The sequence below is a fragment of the Pelodiscus sinensis genome, chromosome 4 (genome assembly GCF_049634645.1).
Source record: "Pelodiscus sinensis isolate JC-2024 chromosome 4, ASM4963464v1, whole genome shotgun sequence".
NCBI classification, from domain to species: Eukaryota; Metazoa; Chordata; order Testudines; family Trionychidae; genus Pelodiscus; species Pelodiscus sinensis.
The window spans coordinates 26,055,284-26,081,851 of record NC_134714.1 but is presented as its reverse complement, the minus strand read 5'-3'; the positions used below and the strand labels follow the sequence as shown (position 1 = coordinate 26,081,851).

At 41.6% G+C, this 26,568-nt stretch overlaps 1 long non-coding RNA gene across 1 annotated transcript in view; it reads left to right on the top strand.

Moving 5' to 3' along the window:
• Positions 1-2,451: 2,451 nt before the first annotated feature.
• The window catches only part of LOC142828956 (uncharacterized), a 49,679-nt gene continuing 25,562 nt past the window's right edge, over positions 2,452-26,568 (top strand). Inside the window, exons 1-2 of the long non-coding RNA XR_012903141.1 lie at positions 2,452-2,604; positions 10,957-11,107. This is a non-coding gene — a long non-coding RNA (uncharacterized LOC142828956). The remainder of the gene's footprint in view (positions 2,605-10,956; positions 11,108-26,568) is intronic.

Sequence of the window (26,568 nt, the reverse complement as noted above, 5' to 3'; positions counted from 1 at the left end):
AGGGCTCTGGTCTACACTATGGAGTTATTTTGAAATATCCCCCCCCCTCCCCCCCACACACAGACACACATCTTATTTCAAAATAATAAGTGAAGCGTTCACCCACTATCACATCCATTATTTCAAAATAATGAGCTGGTTATTTCAATCTCTGTATTCCTGCTTTCCTCACGGTGTGTCTAAACTACACCCCTCTGTTGGAAGAGGGATGTAAATTAGACACATCGAAAGTGCAAATGAAGCGGGGATTTAAATATCCCACGCTTCATTTGCATAAACGCATCCTGGTGCTGTTTCGAACAAGTGGCATTTCAAAACTGAAAGCGCAGTTTAGACTCAGTTTTTTCAACAACGGGGAGATTTTTCGAAAGACCCGGTACTTCTCAAAAAATAAGGAGTACAAGATCTTTAAAAAACTCCCTGTTTTCGGAAAAACCGCATGTTTTGAAATGGCACTTGTTCGAAACAGTGCCAGGACATGATTATGCAAATGAAGCATAGGATATTTAAATCCCCGCTTCATTTGCACTTTCGATGTATCTAATTTACATCCCTCTGCCGACAGGCGTGTAGTTTAGACGCAGCCTCAGGGTAGGTCTACACTTGCACCCTCGTTTGAACTAGTGATGCAAATGTAGGCGTTTGAAATAGTCAATGAAGTGGGGATTTAAATATCCCACGTTTCATTAACATGATCTTGCTGGCACGCTACTCTGATCACCAGCTGTTTCAAAAGTGAAAGTGCGAGCCGGGACGTGTTAGTTCGAACCAAACCCCTTGGTTAGAACTAACATTACTCAAAAAATGTTTTTTCAACAGCTGGTGATCGGAGTAATGCGCCAGCGAGATCATGCTAATGAAGCACGAGATATTTAAATCCCCACTTCATTGTCTATTTCAAATGCCTACATTTACATCCCTAGTTTGAATTAGGGTGTAAGTGTAGACATACCCTCAGGGAATAAGCTTATTTTGAAAAACTAAATGGCTGTGTCTACACTGGGCCACTTATTATGGAAAATCAGCCGCTTTTCCAGAATAAGCTGCGAGCTGTCTACACTGGCCCTTGAATTTCTGGAAAAGCAACGATGTTGAACTGTACAAAATCAGCCGCTATTCCGGAAAAACTATTCTGCTCCCGCTCGGGCATAAGTCCTTATTCCGGAACACTGTTCTGGAAAAGGGCCAGTGTAGACAGCCCAGTAGTCTTTTCCGGAAAAAAGCCCCAATCGCGGAAATGACTATTGGGGCTCTTTTCCAGAAAAGCGCGTCTACATTGGCCACGGACGCTTTTCCGGAAAAGCAGCCTGCCAGTGTAAATGCTCTTTTTCCGGAAATACTTATAACGAAAACTATTCTGTTTTAAGCATTTCCGGAAATTCATGCCAGTGTAGACACAGCCAATTTGAAATAACTATTTCAAAATAATTTCCTAGTGTAGTCATGCCCAGGGTGCCCTAGAATCAAGAACTGATGTCCTCATGAGTAATGCCCTCTTTCTTTTTACTTCTTCTCCAGCTGCCATTATTGTTTCTTCTCAGTATTCTCCTTTTGCCTTCCTCAGACATTTGTATTTTCTCCTTAGTGTATTGGAATTAGTATAGATTAATCAGTGGTAGTTTTTATAATAAATTGCTCATTCAACAGGATGCTAGATAGTCAAATCTTGACAACTTACTGTTTTTCAAGGGAATGTTCCCACTGCACAATTAACCTGGACTCTTTCACAGAAACATACCTGCCACCCATCCAGAAAAAAAAATACCCTCTCATCTGGATTTTATTTGGGAGGTCCATAAAACTCAGGCTAGCTTACCTGACTAAGGATATAAGTTAGAGCTCAGGTCTTGTTTCAGAGATGTAATCAGCGAGCAAACGGCAGTTTGAAATGGCAAATCATCATTGGCAAGGTGGTATGGACCTGCTCCCTTTGCCTGTCCTGGCTCTGTCTCTTAGTACCCTCAGGTCTTGCTTCAGGCCCTGCAGCCTGGGAGCTTGCTTGGCCAGAGCTTCCCCAGTTCTACCTATCTTTTCCTGCTCTTAAGTCAGGAAGCCTCTAGCTTCCCTGACAGATAAGTCCCTCCTGTTCCACACCTAGAGCAAGAGTGAGTCTCTCTCCATTTTTCCAAGAGCCTTTATTTATACTGCCCTCAGCTGGAACCTAATTGGCTAATTATTTCCACAGCTGCTGGCTCCACTGCTCCACTATTCCAGCCCTCGCCCAGATCTGGGTTTTAACCCTTAAAGAGCTAGTACAGGGCAGATGCCCCATAACTGCGGGTACAGTACCCAAGCAAGTCAATTCTTTCAATCCTAGGCTGAGCTCTGCTGAATTTTTGTAAGAGTCAATATGTTAAATAGCCCCCATTATCTGGGGAGAAGAGTAGTAAATAAAGCAGGTATTTTTATTGTCAGTTAAAAGCCGAGTGGCATTAGTGGTGCGCTCTTTTGTAGTGACACAGCACAGTAATCTGGGTTCAGACAAGTTGGTTTATGGAAGGAAAACCCTTTTCTGTCTGCATTCCAGGATTCAATAGAGAAAATAGCAACTGGGATTAGAGCCAGACTGAGGAGAACTGAAGCAGTCTGTCAGCAAGCCCTCAGGTAACAATATCATCATTTATAAATTCTACCAACAATAGGATAGTAATTAAAGATGTATATTTCCTTTCTGCTGTCCTCATTTTGAGCAAAACAGATTTCAGAATGCTCAAGTATGTGCACGTGTGTGTCTCAATGCAAGGATTTGAGGTGGGTTTTTTTTAAATCCAGGAACTACATATTGCATGGGGAAAGGGCCTCAGTTCTGCTTCTGTTGTGACTTGCAGTTGTTGTTCTTTGTATTTTAATGGCTGATGGCTGGCTGGACTCCCTAACATGCATCCACACATGACCCTGAATTACTTTCTTGCAGAATTAGATTACAACATTTTGAAATAAAAAAGTGAGAATTAAAATACAGGGGTGGATCTTTAGCTGGGGTAAATTGGCAACATTCTATTTAAGTTAACATATGCCAATTTACCACAGCTGAAGATCAGTCCATATCATTTCCAGTACCTGGCCTATTGCACCATGCAATGCTGGATGCATTATGCTCATTGTAAAATCTACATACAGATGTGGAAAAGAAGGCTATTATCACTCCATTGGATTGCCTCAAAATCTTGAGTGCTTGCTTTCTTCAGAGGAATATTTAATAAAATAAATGTAATTGTTATAATAATGTTTGTATATCTAATGGAAGAAACCTTCATTTTACCAGGAAAAAGGGAAGTAGAGGGAGAGTGCCCTTTCTTGGACTTCCAGCTGTGTAGACAGTTCCAAAAGCCAAAATAAACTATTTAAAATTAAGTTACATAGTTCAATTTGCATAGCTTATTTCCACTTTAGCCCTGCTGTGTAGATGCACCCTAAGGTGCCACAAGACTACTCATTGTTTTTAAAGTTACGGACTAACATGGCTATCCCTCTGAGACTTTTCATCAAAACCATGTCAAACTGCTTACTTCTTAAAATCAAGTTCAGCTATCTCAAGAAAACAGGCTTTCTTGCAGGATTCCCAGTACTCCCTGTTTTTTTTTTTCAGGCACACACCCATTCCTAGAAATGTGTTCCCTCATGTTAGGCGCTCTAGTGTAATCATCCCAATATACAAGGTTATGAAAGTATTTGCTTCAGGCACTGTTGTTTTTATCCAAGAAAGCACTCAGAGGAGAAGGAGGTTAGGGTGGGACAAAACAATCTTGGAATTAACGTAGATGAGAAATGTGAAAATGCATAACTCTCAACTGCTTGTGCTTTGGGAAGCATTAACTGATTTAATGTAAGAAAGAAAGAGAAAGAGACAAGTCATGTAGTTTCTGTTTAGAGTGAATTAGCGTAAGAAGGAAGGATGGTATAAGGGATTTGACGAATAGTTTGCTAGTAATCCTAACATTGGAGAACTGGGCAACATATAAGCAAAACTGGCATGTATTCAACTTGGCTGTACTAAAAAGAATTACAACACTGGGAAAGAAAAAAAGAGGAAAGAAATGTATTTTTCTAGGGATTATTTTCCCTGAAATATTGGGCCCACAAAATTTGTTCTTGCAAGTGCTCACAAAGGAGAATAATACAGGGTCAATGAAAAATTCTAGCTTTTATTCGCGCTTAACTGGATAGGCAGTGTGATGTAAAATAACCCTTTATTTTCATTCAGTGTTAATTGAATGTGCAGATAGAGATGCACCAAAATGATGATATTAAAACAAAAAATGTCCCTTGGGAGCATGCCTTCATACCTCTCCACTCCCCTCTCTATCTCCCCCAGCATAGTTAGAACTTCTTCTGGCCAACAAAGCCGATCTATAGTTATTATAACTCTTTGTCTCTTTTCATATCTCCTAATGGAAGCATTGCTGTAGCTGCTGGCTAGAAAATTAGCCAAGTGAACTCTCTCTGTCTGTCTCTCTCTCTTCTCATCAGATTAGTGGAAAAATTTAACAGTGACTCTCTCTCTTTCTTTGCAAGCTAGTAGCATACTTTAGGGGCTAAAAGTGAACCAATTTAATTCTCTCTCACACAGTCCTTGCTAAACTGATGGCACATCCTTATTCTTGATCCTTTTGTAGAAAGGCAATGAGATGATAGTTTCCTACTCACCTAACAAATCTTACTCCCAAGTCACCATTTGTCAATAAAATCTAAAATGACAAACTGGAGAAGAAATAGAGAGATATAGGTCCACGCCATTCCTTTCATTTGGGTCTCTGTAATGGGACTACATGCACATAACTTGTACCTCCTTTAAATTTTGGAAGGTTTTGCTATAATGTCCCAGTTCAGGACCATCACTACACAACAATTTCAATTAGAATGGATACAAAACTCCCTAGCTTATCACTAAAACTTTGACTTGAATCAAGACTTTTGTGGGTTTGAAACATTTGGATGAATGCTTTTCTGGTAGGGATAGAATCATTAAGTTTAAAAAATGCCTTGGGAAAGGCCTTAGAATATGAACTAGGGGTAAACACATCAAGTTGTCCATAAAGCCTCAGATGTGTGAGAGAGCTGTAAGACCAGAAAACTTGACCTTTAAGAAAAACTTGTGTTGGGTGCCAGCAGGGGCGAAAAGAGATTTCAAAGTACTGGATGTGGATTGTGTTGAAACTGGATTAGGAGGGTCACAGGATCTTTTGGATAACGGGGGTTGTACGCAGTCAGGAAGGATGTTAGCTGAATGGCATAGGGAGAACTTAAAAAGTGAATAAAGAAGAGCTATTTACTCCTTCCTATTGCACAGGAACCAGGGAGTCACCAAATGAGATTATTAGGTAGCAGGTTTGTAACAAACAAAAGGAAGTAGTTCTTCATACAATGCACAATCTGTGGCACTCCTTGTCAGTGGACGTTGTGAAGTCAAAGACTATAACAGGATTCAAAAAAGAGCTAAATTCATGGGGGATAGGTCGTACAGATGGAACGAGGCGTACAGATAGTTCGGAATGGCTAGCTAGTTCGAACTATCTAGCCCGTGCCGCGTGTAGCCGCGCGGCACGGGGTTCGAACAAGCCGGCATTTAAAAATGGCGCCGGCCGGCTTATGCAAATAAAGCCCGGGAAATTCAAATCCCGGGCTTCATTTGCACGTTCAGTATGCATACATTATCCCACTAGTTCGAACTAGCGAGGTAGTGTAGACATACCCTGAGGTAGTAACTTACGGCATTCGGGCAGGACAACAGTTTGGCAGGGCTGCCTGCTGAGCAGTAAGAGTGGTGTTGGGGAGGCAGGTCCCCCATTCCTCCTGACTCCTCTTGCCCTTTTCCCCAGGGCACCAGACCTCTTCTGCACTCCCTCCTGTTCTTGCCCCCCCAGAGCACTGGATCCCTCCCACTGGAACTGGATCCCCCTTGCACATCCAATCCTTCCTGCCCCCGAGGGTATGTCTACACTGCATGGCTCCGTCGACGGAGCCATGCAGTGTAGACATACCCTCAGGGTCCTCCATCCCTCTTCCCTGCCCTCCATCGAAGCCCTTTTACCTAAAAGTGGAGCCCACCCATTTTTCCTGTCATAGCAATGCCACTGGTTTGAATTGATGTTGTTAATTAATTTAGTGATTTTCTTCTTGTTCATGTTTCCTCTAAAAAATCATAAAAAACCCAGAACACAGAACTAATTTAATAATATTTAATACATTCTACAAATTACTTTAATTATGGAGCAGCCTTAAAAGACAGCTAAAATACATTAAATACTTCCCTAATGGTGTTTTTACATATAGGCAATTACTGCAGTTGCCACAGGGCAGTTATATGATCGCAAATGGGAGGGCATCGAGTGATCCACATGCTAGGAAATGTCAGGACAGATGTCCATCCTTTGTATTCCCGTGGGCCGCATCTAGACTACATTCCTCTTTCGAAAGAGGAATGTAAATGAGGCAAATCGAAAGTGCAAATGAAGCACGGATTTAAATATCCTGTGCTTCATGTGCATATTCTTGTCCAAGTGCTTTTTTGAAAAAGGGGGTTTTCAAAATTGAAAGTGCAATCTAGACGGGATTCTTTTGGGAAAAAAAAACCTTTTTTGAAAGAACCCGTACTCCTCATTTTTTTCAGGAATATGGGTTCTTTCAAAAACGGATTTTTTTTAAAGAACCCTGTCTAGACTGCGCTTTCACTTTCGAAAAACCCTTTTTCGAAAAAGCTCTCAGACACAAATATGCAAATGAACCACAGGATATTTAAATCCACACTTCATTTGCACTTTCGATTTGCCTCATTTACATTCCTTGTTCGAAAGAGGAATGTAGTTTAGATGTGCCCCTATGATCACTGGACTTGATGAAGATAATGACCTAATTTTAATAGGTGCTTTTTACATACATATTATGGGAGCTAACAACAATAATGTACACCTAAATCTGTCTACCTGTAAAGCCTTCCACTTATTTCCACAGATCTCAAAGCACTTTGGAAAATCTGGAAAGGTTTATGCTGGGCTGTATGGCACAGAAATATTATTTGAAAGTACCCTGCATACCACAGTGCTTAGAAAGATAACACCCACGTAATGTCCCATCCATGCACTAAAAAAGCCTGTCCTGCTTATTTTCTGAAATTAGGAACAGGACATGTGCAGGCTGTTATTGCCCCAGATATCACACACAATGTACAAAACAGAATATAAGATTCAAAACAAATGTCACACCAAGTAACCAATAGAGAAATTGAGAGGGAAAACACTAAGATGCTGTACTTATTCTGTCTATAGAGGTTTGAAAAACCAGAAATTTACCCCTCACAAAAGGGAAACAACATAGTGTTGTCCTAAAAATGACACATAAATCTTGGAAACAATTATCACAAATCCAATGAGCCTTAGGACTAAAGTCAATATACAATAAACAACATAGGCTATCAAAAGATAAAAATCACATTGAAATGAAGTATCAAAATCTGATGATATCTTCATCCTGCCTTCTAAATTATATAAAATCTGAAAAATAAAAATGCTTAATAGGATCATCTGTCAAAAAGCATCAAGCTCTTCTTCCAGGTTTTATACCGAAATCTGCCTAACATCCTAGATTTTTCTTGTAGAATCATATAAAAGAAAAAGAAAAGTTGAGCCCATCTAAAATTACCAAGGGGAATAAAATGTGCTACCTGATCCAGCCAGATGAATTCCTCAATGGCAAGTATTCTCATTTTCACCCTGGAGAGCAGACATTTAAGGAAGTCTATGTGACTGGAACTGGCCAGCATGGAAAGAAAGCAAGTTGGGCCAGACTAACTGTTCAGGCTCACTGGTAAATTGCAGGAAAACCATGTAATCTAAAGCTGCAAAAGAAAATGTTGTGTGCTTTACATGTTTAAAATATAAAATAATGTTGGGCTTCTATAAGTTCTTGCAAAAAATAATTTACTTAATAAAAAAGTATGCTTACTTAAGAACCTCAATCTAGAAAACTTGCCCCTGAAAAAGTAAAAGATTCAGGGACTTGAGATTAGTAGAAAATGGGGGGATTATAAAGGAAAGCAAGTGGTAATGATAACACTTATCAATACCAGAGCCTTGTAGGATAATAAGAACATAAGAACGGCCATACTGGGTCAGACCAAAGGTCCATCTAGCCCAGTATCCTTCTGGCCAAAAGTGACCAGTGCCAGGTGCCCCAGAGGGAGTGGACCAAAGACAATGATCAAGCAATTTGTCTCCTGCCATCCTTCTCCAGCCTTTGACAAACTGAGGCCAGGGGCACCATTCCTTACCCCCTGGCCTTTTATGGACCTAACCTCCATGAATTTTTCTAGCTCTTTCTTTAACACAACTCTCCTGTTCCACCAGAATATTGATATTCTCCACTCATTCCTAAGTCTCAAATTCTTACTTTTGATCTAATTTTTGTTTGCTTCTAAATTTAAATTATTCACTTTTTCTTTTTGTGAATACAGTAGATATGTTATAACTTTTCCTAATTCTTTAGTTAAAATAGTAAGATTTTCAATTCCTCCTCAGAGATTAAATGTTATCCTCCTGGTTATAGATGGAGTGGTGCAAATGCCTCAAATTTAAGATGAATCCTTTCCTCAGGTACAGTGTGTAGGGAAATTTCTGAGGTTAAGTGCACAGTCTGTGCTTTCTTACTGGTTGCAGTTCTATGGATCCAATCCTGAAATATGCTCGTCTCCCATTGAAATCATCAAAAATATCACTCCCATATACCTAGACTTTTTAAAAAAGGCAAAGTACTTCCCCCCAAGGGCATGCATAACAACGGTTTTAATAAAAGTGTCAATAAAAATAACGTAGGAGACTTTCCCTAACAAAGCAATGTTGAGACTGGCACAAGCTCCTGAATTCCTTACCTGCCTTAAGTAAAAGGGTTGTCCCCCTCTTTGAAACCCCATCTTCCCCTCCTGCACAGATGTCAGTAGGAGCAGGTCTGCAAATGAGCTAGCAGCAGCAGGAACAATGGAGAATAGTAATACCAGAACTGGTTGAAGGAGCTGGTCCTGTGAGTTATTCATCACACTGGAAACCACATCAGCAGGAAGAATTCACAGAATCACAAAATTAGTGTTGGAAAAGAATCACTAGCTAATCAATTCATTTCACTGCCAATCCTCATAGAAAGGGCAAGCCTTTCCCTTAAGCATCTTATTTCAGGAAATGCTTCCTACTGCCCAGCATTGGCACATAGCAAGGTGAGGAAGATGTGGATAATCCCTTCATGCAGTAGAGTGCATGAGGAGGGTAGCTACAATTTGTTTGCTTTTGCTCCTAGAATGCATAAGGGAAAGTGGGGGGGGGGGGGGGAGGGGGAGGGAGGGCTGAATAACCCAAGGGAAGTGTGTTTGGGAAGTTTTGGAGCGCATGTGGCCATAGACCCATCCACCCCTACATATCAACTAGTATCGGAGGAAGTGCTGAGGCCATTTTATGACTCAGTACATCTCTCAGGATACGTCTACACTGCACAGCTATTTCTACACAAGCCGCCTGTTATTTCAAAATATTTTTCAAAATAATGGTCATGCTGTTTCACCATCCCAATAAACATCGTTGCACGAGGGCTAGGGATGGCTCAAAATAGCACACTATTTTGAAATTTGGAACTGTGTAGATGTGCCAAATTTCAAATTTCAAAATAGTTTCTAAATATGATATGCCATTTGCGTAGTGCAAATGGCGTATCTTATTTTGAGTTTAGGGTGTTGTGTAGACGCACCCTTAAATAGTTTTATATAATGCCAGCACAAGTGTCATCTTTCCCAGGATAAAGAAGACACATGATCTAATTAAACTGAATAAAATCATCTCATCTGAAGAAGTGGGTTTTGCCCATGAAAGCTCATATATTATATATATTTCTGTTGATCTCTAAAGTGCCACAGGACTACTTGTTTTTAAAGTTACAGACTAACTCGGCTACCCCTCTGCTACTGTATAAAGGTGATGTTTCACACAATTCTCACAAAGAGGACTTTTAGTTCTCTCAGACTCTCCATGGGTCTGTCCTGCCTTATGTTTTCTCCACACAGAGTAAGTGGTGTGGCCAGCTTTCCCATACTGATTTTATCCTAAGTCTCAAGCTATAATATATTTTTAAAGTCTTGGTTCTTGGAGTCATGTGATTCCAGATTATTCCTGACTAATAATGTTTCTATGTTTGGGGCAGACAATACTATAGCCTTTCTAACTACTTTCATAGAATGACTGCTGCCTGTATTACCCTAAATGGGATTCACTCTCACAAACCACTTGCACAGCTAAGTTGCTCTAATTCCACCCCTTTCCCTGGCACAGCTCCCCTCCTGGGATCTATAGGGAAGTTATCAAGATGCCAGTACTGTTATAATTAGGATACTTCCAAATTTACAGTACATTTTGGCCATAGTATTTTAAAAAATCATAAATGTAATGATTTCAGCCATTTAAATCTGAAATTTCATGGTAGGGGCACTAACCCAAAACGGAGTTGTGTCAGGATGTCTGAAGGTTATTGTAGCGGTGGGGCAGGCAGGCAGGCTGCAGTAAAGCTATCCTTACTTCTCCTCTGATGTAGGCAATGGCATTGCCATCAGAACTGGTCAACTGGAAAGTGGAGACTGCTAGCTGGGATCCCAGTTCTGAAGGCAGCATTCCATCAGCATCAGTGCAGAATTGAGAATGACATTGTATGGTCTTGCCACCATTACTTCTACACTGCCTCTTGTGGGATGCTGCCTTCAGAGCCACAGCCACCATTCTGCAGCCACCCAGCTCTAAAGGCGGTGACAATATTGTGACCTATCCCCAAAAATATCCCTGAGAGTCCCCCTCAAGGAGGAATTTTAAGGGCTATGTTCTCTAGTGTTTTCTAGAGGTAGAGATTTCTGATGTAGTCCAGCCTCAATAAGTGAAAACATCTCAGGGCTCCCATTTACCTATACAGTGACATTTTTCCCCTCTATCCCAGCAGGTAGAAATAGCAACAGAGCCAAGAAAGAGCTGTTCCTTGTTGAAGTAATTGAGGGCAGCAGGTACAAGAGCCCAAGAGTGTTCAGATGCTAACAAGAATGTATTAGGAATACATAGAACACACAGCAATTCACAGAACTACAAGGGTGGTAAGTACTTCCTGTGAGTATTGAAACATATTATAGGTGACATAACAACCTAAATTAAACATGTCTTTCTCTTACCTATGATGAATCATCTTTTTCCAAGTTCCAACACAATATTGCATTGCAATATTCACCCTATAATAGTGATTCACCCTATAATTCTGCTGTAAACAGTAGGCGATCAGAGTTCAAGTTCCTATATTTTTCTTTTCAGAAAGAAGATGGTATTTAGATTCAGGGCAGAAGCTTTCATTCCTGCAACAGGTCAAATCAAGGTCAAATCAGGCCTAGAAACTGAGTGCAGAGTCAATGGTGCCAAAATCTCACAAGGTTTTCATGTGTGATTTTGCAGGATTGTTGTAGAAATTTGATGAGATAATTTGTTCTTGCAAGCAGAGTTCCTTCTAACTTTTTCCATTCATGTGTGGAATAAATGTTGTTATGTGCACTAAGTTATGGTCATATGTGTGCCACCAGTAGAAACACATGCTGCTGGCTGTGGGCACTGTGGGGCTACATCTAGACTGGCAAGATTTAGCGCAAATACTCTAAACGCAAGAGTTTTTGTGTTAGAATATTTGAGTAAGAGAGCATCTATACTGGCATGTGCCTTTTTGCAAAAGATTTGCTTTTGCGCAAAAGCATCCGTGCCAGTGTAGACACTCTCTTGCGCAAGAAAGCTCCGATGGCCATTTTAGCCGTCAGGCTTTCTTGCGCAAGTAATTGATGTTACCTGTTTACAGTGGCCTCTTGCACAAGAACACTTGCGCAAGAGGACTTATCCCTGAGTGGGAGCGTCAGAGTATTTACACAAGAAGCACTGATTTCATACAGTAGAATGTCAGTGTTCTTGCGCAAATACTCACGGCCAGTGTAGACAGTCGCTTTTGCCCTAAATCTTGCCAATGTAGAAACAGCCTGGGTGTTCTGCTAATCAGCTGGGTGGCACTTGACTCTCTCCTTGGTAGATGCCCAACTGATCATCTTACAGGGAACACTGCTTGCAACATTAGACAGAAATTTCCCAGTGGTGGTTATTACCTGCACATTTCATCCATCTTGGGACACAATCTCACAAGACCATTTTTGTTGCATGAGATTTTGGCCACATGTGGCAATCTGATCCTGGTTGACAGGACCAGGAACTAAGCCACTCTATGTAAGTTTATGCATGTCTATATGATACCTACTCTGAAGTGTTTTCTTATGGATACAGCAGGAGACTGGGAAACAGGATTCTTGGATTTTGTTTGTAACCTTATTAGTGGCTTTCTGTGCAGTCTTAGGCAAGTTGTTATACCTCTCTGTGCTTCAGTTCCTCCTCCTGTATAATGGGAATAGTGTTATTTACTATGATGTACCAGGGTATAAGTCAAAATAAAGAGTTTCTTTGTCACTTGTGCCCTGAAACTTTGGGTGCTTTACAATGACTTGCTGAAATAGCTTCAACCTTGGCTGCTCACAGTCCTCCAGGATAAAAGCCATACTCTCAGTATCTGTTAGGGATGTAAGTGGCTGCGCAAATAGTCGACTACCCAATAAGCCTAGTCAAGTGACTACTCAACTATTCACTTCCCCCCTCTCGCCTCTCTATTAGAGGTGGGGGAGGGACAGGATCAAGAACTGGAGCTGGGGGGAACCAGCTTAAAAGTCAGGTCTCCCCCAGCACTGTCTCTGTGGTGTGGGGGTGAGAGGCAGAGGAGGATGAGCCGCAGCTCCAAGACCGCTATAGCTCTGCACTTTAAATGTAGCAAAACCCACCAGGCTCTTACTACATTTAAAGTGCAGAGCCACAGTGGGGTAAGTTCCTGGGAGCGGTGCGAGCTCCTGGGACTGCTGCTGTTCTGCACTTTGAGGGTACGTCTAACTGCAACACTATTTCAAAATAACTAGCACTATTCCAAAATAACTTAGTCTGCGTCTCCACAGCAGGCAGTTATTTCAAAATTGTGTCAAAATACTGTCAAGCTAGAGGACTTCTTCCTCCGACTCCTGTAACCTTCATTGTACAAGGAATGAGGGAAGTCAGAGGAAGAGTGCTCTATTTTGAAATAAGTGCTGTGTAGAGGCTGCCTATTTCAAAATAAGCTATGCAATTGAAGTAGCTCAATTTGCATAGCTTATTTTGAGTTAAGCCCCGCAGTGTAGATGCACCGTAAAAGTACATGTACACTGCCACTTATTTTGAAATAAGCTATCCCGGACGAAATACTATGAAATAGTTTATTTCAAAATAGCTTGTCTATACTACAGAGAAGCTTCAAAATTAGTCCGAGGCAGGCTTCCCTAATATGGACACACTACCTTGATTTAGTGCCCCAGGAGGCATTAGGGAGTAATTAGTTTGAATGGCCCTGTGGAGGAGCTATTTTGAAATAGCAGCAGTGGAGCATACACAGTACAGCTATTTCAAAATAGCTATTTCAGAATAGGCATTATTTCTCATAGAATGAGGTTTACAGAAGTCGGAATAAGACGTCCATTATTTCAAAATTATTTCAGAATAACTGAATTGCTGTGTAGATGCTTGCATTGTTATTTCAGAATAATGGCTTTTATTCTGAAATAATGCTGCTGTGTAGATGCACCCTAAATGTAGTAAGATCCCAGTGGCTCTTACTCCATTTAGGGTGCAGAGCTGCAGCAGAAATGCCCCCCTTATCGACTAATTGAGTAGTTGATGGAAAGTCTATCAACTACTCAGTTAGTTAATTAATTGATAATTAACATCCCTAGTATCTGTGTGTGAATTACACTCTGGCTTTCACAAGCCTTGATTATACTGCAGGGTGATGCCAATACACTCAGGCTACATCTACACTGCAAGGTTTTTGCACAAAAACCTGCAGAGCGTCCACACCTCAAATGTGCTTTTGCCCAAGTAAATCAGCAGTAAAACGGCAGAACAGAGGGCTTTTTCTGGCGTAGGTAAACCTCCTTTTACACATAACTCTTTTTTGTGTTACAATTATTGCACAAAAAAGCAAGTGTGGACGTTCCACAGGGGTTTCTTGCGCAAAAAGAGCCTATCCGAAAAAGCACAGGTGCTCTGATGACCATTCTGTGAATGACATCAGAGCTTTCTTTCACAAGAGTGTCCATGCAGTGTGGACGCTCTCTTGCACAAAAGCTCATCCCGAAAGCAATGCGCTTTGAGGTGTGGACGTGCTCTTGCGCAAGAAGTGTTTGCGCAAAAGGCTTCTTGCGCAAGAAGCCTGCAGTGTAGATGTAGCCTCAGAGTCCTAGATTTCCTGCCAGCAATATGTGTCCTGTACTGCCCAGCCCTCTCTTGAACTGTACGAAGCATTTTAAGTCTGTTTTTCCTACAAAGAATTACTATGCCAGTTTATTATCTCAAATAATTATCTCAAATAGTTACACTTCATTTTAAAGACAATGGACTAAATGAAACAGTAAAAGTTTATTAACTACAAGAAGATAGATTTTAAGTGAGTACTAGTAATGAAGTATAAAAATCAGAAATGGTTCTAAGAAAAAAAACACAACATGTTTACTGAGACCTAACTGAACAAACTACATGAGATTCAAACAAAATTTATCATAACCAGCTGATCAAATTCTGTACATCAGAACTCTCCCCGCAGAGCCAGTGACTGTTTCCATACTTCCATTGTCCCTTTAATTACGGTGAATTTGATGGATGGAGAGAGAGAGAGAAAGAGAAAGAGTGCACCTCTCAGGTGTTTGCTCTGCTTTTTATAGTTTCTGTTCCTCTCTTCAAAAACATGTACAGCTTGGCACTAGGAAACAAAGGGTCTATCTGGAAGGATGTCTTCTGCTGGCTTTTTTACTGCTGTTTGAGCTTTCTTTGCTTTCCTTCCTGCTTGATGATTCTGTTTACTGCTTAAATGCAAATTAGGTGGAACACACATTCCTTTGTTTAGGACAGACCTGTTTGCCAACTTGTGTTTGGGGTGTGTTATTAACACCACAGAGGGAAATCTTATGATTTCATTTACATCATTTTCACACATATTTCATCAGGATAATACCGACCAGCAAATTATGAGTTTTCAACTTCTGCCTTACAAAGCATACTTTGTACAAGGATTATTATAATCATGTGTAGGGTGTAAACACAGGGCACATTCAGTTGCATTTACCTACCTCAAAGGGGTGTTTGTGCACTATTGATTAATTTATGTTTATAAATCTCTTTGCAATCTTTTGTGAAATTTGCCATGCAAATGCATATTATTATTACTATGACATCCCTGACCTAAGGTTTTATTACAGCAGACTGAACAAGTTCCTAGAGCTTTTCCTTACCTCTTCAAAAGCACCACACACATCTCACTGTCCTTGTCATCACTACTTCACACTCCCTTGTTACTGTATCCCTGTTTATATTGCATTATAGCTACTGAAGTGTAGAATCCCAAATGCTGCCATTATAGACTGAAACTACTCAAACTGTTAATGTGAAATATTTTGAGCAACAGAAAAAGAAAGAAAAACGAATGACTTGGTTTTCAAAGAACAACCACTCTGACACAACGTCTAGATGGCAAGCCTCTTTCAAAAGGGGCTTTTTCGAAAGATACTTTCGAAAAAGCCTCTTTCAAAAAAGAGCGTCTAGACTACAACCAGTACTTTTGAAAAAGCAAGCCGCTTTTTCAGAAGAGAGCACCCCAGCAGTCTGGATGCTCTTTTTCGAAAAAACACAGTTTACATTACATAGAGCCTTTTTTCGAACAAGCACTTTCGAAAAAAGGCGTTCTTCCTCGTAAAACTAGGTTTTCTGTGATCAAATAAAACTGCCACAATCTTTCGATTTACTTTTGAAAGAATGTGGTAGCAGTCTAGACGCAGGGGAAGTTTTTTCGAAAAAAGGCCACTTTTTTTGAAAAAACTGTGTAGTGTGCCCCCTGAATGTGTGCCAAAGACAGCAATCTCTGTTTCTCTGTGTCAGGCTCTGTACTGTTCCTTCTTATTACAATCTCACTTCCTCAAAAGGAGGCCTATTTTATCTCAGTTTTCCTGCTAACTGCGTTTAATTGCTAGGTGGAGACATACTAATCTACATGCACATTTATCAAGCACAACCCAATCCATTAGCAGTCAGGAGTGGGGAACCTAAGGCCTGAGGGCTGGATGCAACCCCCGGCTTATCTGGATCCAGTCCTCCAGGCTTGGAGCTCTCCCCACTCCCTCCTCTCCCAACATTGGTGAGCCCACGCTAGTGCTCTAACCCCCCGCCATTTCCCACAGGACTGGAGTTCACAAAATCTACTAGCCTGGGCACTCCAATGCTCTGGTGTGTGAGGGGAATGTGGAGAATGTCTTTCTCCTCAGTCAGAGGCTGCCTCAATGAGGGTTTATTTGTTTTATTTTGTTTTGGTTTTTTTGTGTGCAGCCCTTGCCTGATTTTTCTGTGGGTCAGCATCCCCTGACCCTCAAAAGGTTCCCCACCCCTGCATTAGCTGTTGCTGGACAATGGACAGGTGCTGTGCTGATGAGGAAGCAGACAGCAGCATACTTAAAAGACAAGATCACTTTTGGTACCATTGGGTCATATTGGTCCCTCTTTCCTTTTATTCGATCCTTGCTTGGGAAAGACTCACACTGAAGTCGTTAAGGAAGGCTTTCAGGATGTGGACTATCAAGAATAAGGTAAGAAGAGAAAACCTCATCTTCTATGTGTCTTGATCGAAATGTGTTCCTGTCTGCTTCCCCATCCCCACAACACCAGTGCATTTATGAGCCAGCCTAAAAGAGCAAACAAGAGCCAGCAGCTTCCATTGTTGACTGAGCACCTTGTATGACAAGAGGTGTCTTGCACAGTTCCTGCTGCCAGGAGATACTGACAAGTATAGATGAAACTCATGGAAGGAAACAACAGAAGAGCTGATTCTATTTTATTAGCTATGATAAGACACCCAGGCAACATTAATAGTTTGAAGAACACATTATTTTAGGGCTGGTTCAAGAACTTTTCATAGAACTATATGTCATTAGAATATGTGGCTCTATTGAAACTGAAAGACTTTGCAATATCAGTTCAGTTTCACTGGCATTCAGCTTTGGGAAAAACTGTGGGGTGAAAGGGTCCAATGATGTAAAAATGTCCCATTTTATCATTTTCAGAATAAGATGTTTCAATATTTTGTTTTGAAACAACTTTTCATTTTGAATGTTGACCATACCATATATTGTATAGCAGTGGTCTCAAACCTTCTTAACCACAAGATCACTTTTTTAATTCAAGTGCAATATAAGATCTACCTCAAACCCTTGCTCCGCTTCCTTCCCGCTACTTCTTTGAGGCCCTGCTCCTGCTCACCCTATCCTCCTTTCTCCCTCATTTTTCACCAGGCTGGGGTAGGAGTTTGGGCTGGGGTGCAGGCTCTGGTCTTAGACCAAGGAGTTTGGAGTAGGGGGGCTTTGGGTTTAGCCCAAGCTGGGTGATTGGGGTCCAGGAGGGGTTTCAGGGTGCAAGCTCTGGGAAGGAGTGTGGGCGCAGGAGGACTCACATCTGGGGCAGGAGGTTAGGGGTGTAGGAGGAGGTTCAGGGCTGGGACAGGGGTTCAGGAAGCAGGCTCTGGCTGTGCACTGTTAAACTGAGATGGCTTCCAGGTGCTCAAACAATGAAGTTAAGGAAGGCTTACTCCTGCCCTGGCCCTGCACCACTGCTGAAAACAGCTGGCATGTATAGCAGTGGATCCATGGGCCCGTGTGCCAGCTACAGGCATTGAGCCCACAGCTTCTACTGGCCACTGTTTATTGTTATTCACCAATGGGAGCTGCAGGAAAGTGTCTGCAGGCAAGGACAGCATGTGGAGATCCCCTGCTCTGCCTTTCTTAGGGGCTGCAGGGACATGCCAGCCACTTCCAGGAGCAGCAATTACTACAGGGAGAAATACTGCAGCCACGCTAGATTAGATATTTTAGAACTCACTACTCAAAAAATTAAAAGTAAGTGTAGGAGAGAAATTAAAATGATGAAATGCACAGACCAGTCAAAAACCAAACTAACAAATTTTGCAAGCATTAAAAGAAGTAACAACAACCCCCCCACCTATGTTTTGGGTCAGGAGATGAGAGCAAAGGACAGTCTGGCTAGGTCTACATTGCGCCCGTTTGGTGCAAGAAATATAAATGAGGCAAAGCGTGGAATATCACCGCACCTCCTTTGCATAATTAATGAGGCTCCGTTTTTGCACAAGAGGCTTTTGCGCAAGAACCATTCTTCCTGAAAAAAATGCGGAAGAACAGCTCTTGTGCAAAAACAGAGCCTCATTAATTATGCAAAGGAGGTGAGGCGATATTCCACACTTTGCCTCATTTGCATATTTCTTGTGCCAAATGGGTGCAGTGTAGACATTGCCTGTGTGTTTGTGAGAATGACAGAGTCACGCACAGTGTGTGAGAGTGACAGATATTTGCTTTGCCAAGCTCCCTCCATCCCCTTCTCTGTGTGTGGAGGTAGGGTACAGAAGTGCAGGGAGGAAGGACATCCTGACATTAGCATCCCTCCCCCCCTTTCCATCCCACATCAATAGATCCTGATCTACTGGTTGGTGACCACTGTAGTATAGTAATATAATTTTCAATGTTAAAAGTCAAAATTGAAAAGAAACCTTTGGATTTTGTGGGATATTTCAAATGACCTGAACTAAACATTTTGTTGGAGTTTTCCTTTGCAAAGAACTGCAAACTTTTCAGTTTTCATTCCAAGTCAGAGCATAGCCAGATTTCAAAATCTTGAAATCCTTCATGAAATCAAACACCTCTGCTGCACACATCTCTTTATTTTATTATAGATAGGAAAAATATTGTTTTAAACAAGAGAAGCACAGAATAGCTTTGACTTTTCAGAGGGATCGCATGGGGAACCTTTCAAATAGGGAGCTCACATCTGAAGTAAATTATTCCAGTTATTCCTATCATCCTGGGAGCATTTATGGTCAAGGTATGTTACTCTTGCATGTGTATGAAAGTGCATTTACCAAAAAAGAATAGCTAGAGCTGTCTACAGAATCAACAGAGAGGGCTGTCAAGGCATGGCTGGGATGTGTTTGGATACTTACTTCCTGTATGTGGCCATTTGACCAGTGGATGCCTTCCTCACTTCTGATTGCCTTAGATTCTTTGAGATGGAATTTTGCCCTTTAATATCATGCAGGGATTGTGTTATGTGCATTCTAGCTCAGGATAAACAAATTCATTTTGCTCAATTTTAAACACAGACTCTGGGCTTAAGCATTATCTTTCTCCATGTAGGTATTTCTGCAGTGCCTAATGCCAGAATATCTAGGTGCTAGGTCTAGGTTTGTATCCTGATTAGTGGAGAGGCTGTGAGAAACAGAGCATAGAAGAAAAAAATTAACTGAAAACATGGGATGGGAAGCAGAGCAGAGATTGGAGCAGAGAAAAAAAAAAACACAGGGAGATTGTGAAAATAGCAGAAGAGCAAGATATACTAATATAAACACATGCTTTGCATACACCTTATATAGGGCACCCCCTTGTCAAAGCACAGTCTGGAGGAGAATCTTTTATTGGCAACTTACAGCTAAGGCTTCCATCTGACAGCCATGTTTGTTATTGTCTAATTTCAGGGGAGATAGGTGCAAGTAAATATTGTTCCTACTATCCAGGCAGTTCTTGTGAGGGAGGCATCCTGCTTTGCTTCCCATTCAGCAGAAGCAGAATCTCAAAAGCTTCAACAGACCATGCAGCTGGTTCTCTGGGACCAGTTACCTCACTGCTGAAGAACGTATTGCATGGCTCACCCTCTGGCAAGGCTACCTGCTAGTTTCCAGCCACTGAATGTGCAAGAGCAGGCCAGCCAGCAGATTGAATTTGCAGATCACTGCTCAACCTATACCTCAAGAGGGCTGTATAAATGAAGGGAGTAGCCCAGGTTCCTGTTGGGGGTAGTAAGTTGGCTTGCTTCACTGAAAAGCATATGGAGTTTTATGGTGAACACAGGCTGAGTTTGGGATTTCTGATGAAAGCTTTTGGGAGTGGCTGATGAAAGCTTTGTGCTGCCACTCCATATCAAACCAAATGTCCTGTTTGCTAAACCCTAATGTTGAAATCATAGGCCAAACTCATCAAGTGTAGAGAGGTATCATCTAAGGAATGAGTTTGCCCATGTTTCTGTATAGACCCCCCATTCTAGTCAGCTAGCACTGGCTTTCTCATGGATCTTTTGTGTAGTCTCACCATTATTGAGGGGTAAGAGCCTTCTCTGCAGCCCCTGCCATCTGGAACAGGCACCTTCTCTTTCACAAACACAATAGTCAACTTTTGCCAAATTTAACCTCATAGATGATATTTGCCCTCCTTTGCCCTATAATTCTCAACTCTCCTCTCTCTCTGCCCTTCTTTATTATTTAACTATGCAACTGTGTTGTTGTAATACAATAAACCATTTTGGGGATATCTGTCTTATGAAAGTTATTATAAAAACCAAGTTACCTATTATGATGAATGATGACACTGGACAAAAACTCATTTGTTGACATTCTTCATTTTATCATCTGCTCTCTTGTGGTATGGTATGGTATGGTCCATGCTTAAGGAAAACAAAATTCAACTCCAAAAACCCCACAAATCAATAAATAGTGATGCTTGATACTGTTGTTTCCTTGACAGGGAAAGGCAGCTGGTAATAATGCCAGCTGCCCTAAAGCAAACCATTTCCACAAAGAAATTAAAGGATGCATTATGAAAGGTTCTTGTGACCTGCTATTCCTATTAATATTATTAATATTAATCATTAATAATTTATGTGCACTCCTCTCAAACACACTAGGCATTTCACAGCAATAAAAAGGCAAAGTCCTTGTCCCAGAAACACTGCACATCTGGGAGCTGCACATGGAGTCAAAGAGAATGCATATGGTGGACTATCCCTAGGGGACTGTTACATGCTCTGTTCTGTGTGATAGTTCAACTCAGCTCACATTCCTCCTTGGCCCCTTTGTGCTGGCTAGTGCCCAAAGAAAGTTAGGAATGAGCAATATAGTGGTTACCAGTGTGATGGTCCTTTGCACAGGAGTTCCAAGTCAGGATACACCTCATAGCACAAGGACCAGCAGCATATAGGTGTATATTGAGACAAATCTACTAGACAGAGGGCCCCTTTGTGTCGGCCTGCTGTCGCTATGCTCAGCATCTTTCCAGAGCAGGCTATGTTTGAGGCAAAAAGGCAAATTCTAATTCACAGATGTGCCACATCAAGAAAGAAGAGAAAAAAATCTTACTTGAGAGATTCTTTTCATAAGTTAAAAAAAAAAAAAGATTCCTCCTTTTAAAAAGATGGTCACTGATGTGTATTAACTAAATCAGCCGCCAAGATCTTGTCACTATCTAGACTAATAATCCAGTATCCTTTCGACAGCCTTCACAATAATGGACATATTTTCAGCTTTCTCAGGTCGGGCAACTTATCAAAGAGAACTATATGGCTCCATGCAGAGCTGCAAGTGATTCTTAGCAGCTTACCCTACAGTACATCATGCAGGGACTTGTGCTACATTCTCTTGGATTATGGACTTCATCAGAGCCTTTCAAATGAAGTAGCTTCCAATATATGCAGGGATCTCACAGGTAGCTAAAACTTCACTGATATCTGAGAATTCTACATTTGTTTATTTATTTTTAAATAAAAATACTTTATATATGGATACACACGCGCGCACACACACACACATATACACGCATGCCATCAGAATACATGGGGATAAAGAAATCTGCAACATTTTCACCTGAGATGGAAGGGGCGAGGGAAAGAGAGTTCTATGCACTACACTTATTTTACCCATTTTTCATTACGTGAATAACCTTAGAGCATTTCTTGTTAGCATTTAGAAAAAGGGGAAAATCTAGCCTCCTGCAGGGGAGCTATTATTGTTAGAATGTACTAGCATTATCTTGCTTACAGGGGGGCATATTGTTTATGCAGTCTATTTATCAGTGTAGGAATATATCTACCAATATAGCAATATCTCTGCAGTAATAGCATACAAGAATAAAAGAGTTTTCATGAATAGAGAGTTCCTGCCTGTAGCATGTACATCTGAGATACTAAAGGATTATTTACCTATCATTAAGATATGGATTTTTTATCTGGTCCAGTTTTTCTTGCAGCAGAAATCATATTAAACTCTCTAGCTATTATATCTAACATCCATTGGGCAGCTTTTCATTCTGTGTAACCTAATATAAATGAAGAAAATAAATCCACAACAATTTGTTGAGCTGTTTCTTCCCCAGTCCCCTCTCGGTATTAAATTCACATAATAAAATCCAAGGGTTGCATTTCACTTGCATCCGCTTCAATTAACATGCCTGACATATGGAATTTTTAATGGGAAAAAAGCTAAAACAGTATTTTTAAAATCATTGTTTCTATATATTATGTATGAATAGATATTTTTAAATGCTGCATGCAACACAATACAGTTACATATTACACAACAATCAGTTTGGCTATAAAATTCAGTGTGAAGTTACCAACATTACCATATCTTTCCTTAAGATTATTAATTATTACATAACACACAATAGATGAAAACTAGAGCAAGGTAAAAATTTTCCACTTTAACAGTTTTCTGACACATAATGGCTTTTGAACAGAATGGAAATTGTAATGACAAAAGGTCCATTTTTGTTGATATGGTTGGTTTTCTGTTGAAAGACCAAAAAATCTTTTTGTTTAGGGGTTTTATTCAATGAGGAATTTCAAAGAAAAAAATAATGAAAAATGCGACTATTTTTGTCAAGATTTTTAGGGGGAAAAATATTTCCCAACTATCCATGGTGAGATCTGTGTGCAAAATCACATGCATGAATCCATCAATTGCATACATAAGTATCCTTCTATACCCTTATTCTGGAGGGTCAAAGAAGTAACGGGGGAATCCTCAGATTGCTCAAAGCCATTTTGGCTAGCCCCATATCACTCCCCTTTACAGTAATTGGGGAATGTCAGGACAGTATCTAGGGTCAGAAGGAGATTGTGTGTCTGGAGTGCTATTGCAGGCTGTCCCATTCACAGAATTCTTCCGGTGGGCCCTGATCTTCTCCAGCTCACCCGTTGTGGGTACAACTGGAGACCCTAGAAGAAATACTGCCTGATTGAGTTAGAATTAATTGAAGGAGCTGCGAGTGTAAACCACTGTAGTAGTTGTGTCATTTTTCAATATAGATTCAGTAAGCCACCTACTTATAACTAGCTGGACATGCCAGGATCTAAGTCCTGGCTCCACAATACCCTGCCCTCTTTGCCAACATTTTTTGCAGAAGAACAGACACACACGTTCTGAAGCCCTGTCTTCCTCGTGCCATGAGGAAGAAAGGTTCTTCTGAAAGAGGAGGTTTTTCCAATATTTGGCCCAGTGAAGATGGGCCAAATTTCAGAAAACCTATTTTGATAAAAAGCAGCAGTATCCCAGGGCAGGGTCCAGCTGTAGTGTGGCTGGATAACTCAGGCTGATGCTCTCAATGGAACTATGAAGTAACATAGCCTGAGGGTGTGCAGTCCCTAATGGATGAAGGAGGTAACCTAGTGACAGATGATGTGGGGAAAGCTGAAGTACTCAATGCTTTCTTTGCCTCTGTATTCACGGACAAGGTCGGCTCCTAGACTTCTGTGCTAAGTGACGCAAGACGAAAAGAAGATGGACAGCCCTTGGTGGGTAAAGAACAGGTTAGGAACGTACACAAATCCATGGGTCCAGACTTAATGTACCCGAGGGTACTGAGGGAGTTGGCAAATGTCATTGAGGAGACTTTGGCCATTATCTTTGAAAAGTCATGGAGATCAGGCGAAATCCCGGATGATTGGAAAAAGGCAAATGTAGTGCCCATCTTCAAAAAAGGGAAGAAGGACGATTCAGGGAACTATAGGCCAGTCAGTCTTACCTCGGTTCCTGGAAAAATCATGGAAGGGATCCTAAAGGAATCCATTCTGAGACACTTGGATGAGAGGAAATTGATCAGGAATAGTCAGCATGGATTCACAAAGGGCAAGTCGTGCTTGACCAATCTGATTAGCTTCTATGATGAGGTAACTGGCTCAGTGGACATGGGAAAGTCAGTGGATGTTATATACCTTGACTTTAGCAAGGCTTTTGATACGGTCTCTCACGCTATTCTTGCCAGCAAGTTAAGGGAATGTGGATTGGATAAATGGACGGTAAGATGGATAGAAAGATGGCTAGAAGGCCGGGCCCAGCGGGTAGTGATCAACGGTTCGATGTCAGGATGGCGGTCGGTTTCTAATGGAGTGCCCCAAGGTTCGGTTCTAGGACCGGTTTTGTTCAATATCTTTATTAATGACCTGGATGAGGGGATAGATTGCACCCTCAGCAAGTTTGCAGATGACACTAAGCTGGGGGAGAGGTAGATACGCTTAAGGGCAGAGATAGGGTCCAGAGCGACTTAGACAAATTGGAGGACTGGGCAACTAGAAATCTCATGAGATTCAACAAAGACAAGTGTAGAGTCCTGCACTTGGGAGGGAAGAATCCCAAGCATAGTTACAGGCTGGGGACCAACCAGTTAAGTAGTAGTTCTGCAGAAAAGGACCTGGGGGTTACAGTGGATGAGAAGCTAGATATGAGTCAGCAGTGTGCCCTTGTAGCCAAGAAGGCTAATGGCATATTAGGATGCATTAAGAGGAGCATTGCCAGCAGATCCAGAGATGTCATTATTCCCCTTTATTCGGCTTTGGTGAGGCCACATCTGGAGTATTGTGTCCAGTTCTGGGCCCCCCACTACAAAAAGGATGCGGACGCATTGGAGAGGGTCCAGCGGAGGGCAACCAAAATGATTAGGGGTCTGGAGCATATGACCTACGAGGAGAGGCTGAGGGACTTGGGTCTGTTTAGTCTGCAGAAGCGAAGAGTGAGGGGGGACTTGATAGCAGCCTTCAACTTTCTGAAGGGAGGTTCCAAAGAGGATGGAGAGAGGCTGTTCTCAGTAGTAACAGATGGCAGAACAAGGAGCAATGGTCTCAAGTTGTGGTGGGAGAGGTCCAGATTGGATATTAGGAAAAACTATTTTACTAGGAGGGTGGTGAAGCATTGGAATGGGTTACCTAGGGAAGTAGTGGAGTCTCCATCCCTAGAGGTGTTTAAGTCTCGGCTTGACAAAGCCCTGGCCAGGTTGATTTAGATGGGATTGGTCCTGCCTAGAGTGGGGGGCTGGACTTGACGACCTTCTGAGGTCTCTTCCAGTTCTATGATTCTATGATAAGGGGATGGTTGGATGAAATAACATGATCTTGGTAACTAATTGACCATTCATTATCAGTTGGAAATAGGTCAATGAAGGGATGATAGGAGCTGCTATAGGGAACTTTCTGGGTGTCTGGCTGGTGAGTCTTGCCCACATGCTCAGGGTTTAGCTGATCGCCATATTTGGGGTCAGGAAGGAATTTTCCTCCAGGGTAGATTGGCAGAGGCCCTGTAGGTTTTTCGCCTTCCTCTGTAGCATTGGGCACAGATCACAGCTGAAGGACTCTCTGCATGTTGGGGCCTTCAAAGTATTTGAAGGCTTCAGTATCTGAGACATAGGTGAGAGGATTATTCTCAGAGGGGTGGTTGAGATTCTGTGGCCTGCACTGTGCAGGGGGTCAGACTAGATGATCATAATGGTCCCTTCTGACCTTAAAGTCTATGCGTCTATGAGTCTATGAGTTCTCCAGCCACACTACAGCTGGACCCTGCACTGGGACACAAGGGCTTCCGAAAGAGCACGTCTGCTCTTCCGCAAAAAATGTTGGAAGAGCAGACGCATTCCCTGGATGCGTGTGAGCTTTTCCAGGATACCAGAGGTATCCTGGAAAAACTCCATAGTCTAGACATAGCCATAAGCGTGGCCCATACAGGACTAGACATAATGAAACCTGAGTCTTAAATCTTAGAATCATAGAAGACTAGAGCTGGAAGAGACCTCAAGAGGTCATGTAGTCCAACTTCCTGCTAAAAGCAGGTCCAATGCTAACTAACTCAACCTAGCAAGGACTTTGTCAAGCCTTAAAGACCTCTAAGGATGGAGATTCCATCATCACTCTGGGTAACCCATTCCAGTGGTTCACCAGCTTCATAGTGAAATAATTGTTCCTAATATCCAACCTAGGCCTTCCCTGTTGCAACTTGAGACCATTGCTCCTTGTTCTGTTGATGCCATCACTAAGAACGTCCTCGCTCCATACTCCTTGGAACCTCCTCTTCAGGTTGTTGAAGGCTGCTATCAACTCCCCCATACCCTCCTCCCACACATTCTTCTCTTCTGCAGACTAAATAAGTCCAGTTCCCTCAGCTTCTCCTCATAAGTCATGTACCTCAGCTCCTTAATCATTTCTATTGCTTTCTGCTGGACCCTTCTTAGTCCCAATTTATTTTTTTCTTTAAAAATATATGTAAGTGAATTAAATTTTCCTACAAGGGGCTGATTTGACAATATTAATGACTTGAGTGACTTTA